General features: G+C 39.7%; 1 protein-coding gene across 12 annotated transcripts in view; it reads left to right on the forward strand.

The window, feature by feature from the left end:
- Window positions 1–1,649, forward strand: part of phldb1a (pleckstrin homology-like domain, family B, member 1a) — a 29,835-nt gene that overhangs the window by 25,641 nt on the left and 2,545 nt on the right. The gene's annotated exons all lie outside the window — the stretch shown is intronic.

The raw sequence follows: 1,649 nt of genomic DNA on the forward strand, positions 1-1,649 counted from the left end.
CCCCCCCCCCCCCCAAAAAAAAAGACCTAGTATAATTTCCTTAACATAAAGAGACATTTGCACCATAAATTAATGTGGAAAAAGTACAAACTGTTGCAGGAAAATTCACCAAAATGCAGCAAATGAAGCATTTGATGTGAAAAGTGGGTTCAACATTTAGGAGGTTAAGATCTCCAAAGTTATGCCCTTACCTTGGAGGCCTCTTTTAAACACCACTCGATAGCCTCTGCATCAACATGAATTCACTAATAGCATCCCTGTGCTGGATTCTCTATAAAGGCTCACATTGTCTTCAAGTTCAGTTTGGCTTGTCCAATTCAAGTCTCAGGCCTCATTTACAGAAAGATGTGTGAAGTGGTCAAACCAATTTGCTCACGTAACAATCCACTTAGTGAACTTCATGTTGAAAAAAAGATCCCGCCAGGACCTGATTTATTCAGCTTACCCGACAGCAGTGCCGAGGCTCTTCTGAGAAATGTAAACTACACTTTGTTTTTAAATAAAAATCCGATTTCTTCATCTGGAACCAAACACTAATTAAAGCTGCACTAAGTGGAATTTTTCCGCCTCCTTCTTGTGTGTTAAAAGTTAGGTTGTAATTCACGTCTATCAGACTGTCCCTCTGAATTTGAAACAAGAACAGTTAGTTTTTCGGAATAATCCATGAGCGTGTTTTTGAGACATTATTTTACAATCAAGTTCAAAATAGAATCAAAGTATATTTTCATTACTGTCGCCCCTGGTCCCTTTGCTCCTCTCTCTCTCTCTCCACTCACTTGCCTAGCCTTTTCACCCCCTTACTCCTGACGAAGATGATGGTGATGATGGTGATGAAATAAGATGCAATACTTTCTCTAGATGTGTTTTTCTTGGGGAGGAGGCTAGCTCCTGGCTTGTTCGTGACTAATAAAACGAAACTCACATTTCAAAAACATTTATCTCATTACTAAGCAGATTGGACTTACAGAAAAGGGAAAGCAAGAGAAAGTGTCAGATGTATTTCAAAAGATTGCCTTTAATTGTTGCTGGATGTTTGTTTCCTAGCCGGGCGCTCCAGTGTGCATGGAAGACACACAAAGTTTATTTAAACAAGAGTGGAATCCCAAAAAAGTCTTTGAACCTATTTAATTTGAAGAAAATTTATCTTAGACGTCAGCAGACTTAAATGCCTTCGGTTTAGCCGCAAACTAGAGAAATTCATCAGTCCAACCGCTGCGTCCGATGAGCTCCATCCGCAGGTTTCCCTGAAACACAACTACCAAACTCCTTAGTATGGCGTGACTTAACAATGCTCAAAGGTATTCTGTGAATAGAGAACCGCAATCCAAAGGACTGGACAGAAGGTCTGACCTGCTTGAAGGGAAATGTTGAAGTGATCTGATATATACAAAAAAAGAGGCATTTCTTTTTGAAATTTACAAAAGATCTCAAGTCGTGAAGCATGCCGGCAGGGATACGGCTAAAAAAAAACAACAACACAGAGACAATCCAGAAAGTACGACGAAGATAGAAAACAAGTCAAATTAATAGGATGGTGAAGACTTCAGGCATAGCTTGAAATAGACTTGCACTTTTAATTAACTTTTTCCTGTGACGCAGTGGCGCTCAAACCTATTCATGGGGTATGTGTTGCTGGGAGGAAAAAAAAA

Source organism: Etheostoma spectabile, chromosome 13 (assembly GCF_008692095.1).
Source record: "Etheostoma spectabile isolate EspeVRDwgs_2016 chromosome 13, UIUC_Espe_1.0, whole genome shotgun sequence".
Taxonomy (NCBI): Eukaryota; Metazoa; Chordata; class Actinopteri; order Perciformes; family Percidae; genus Etheostoma; species Etheostoma spectabile.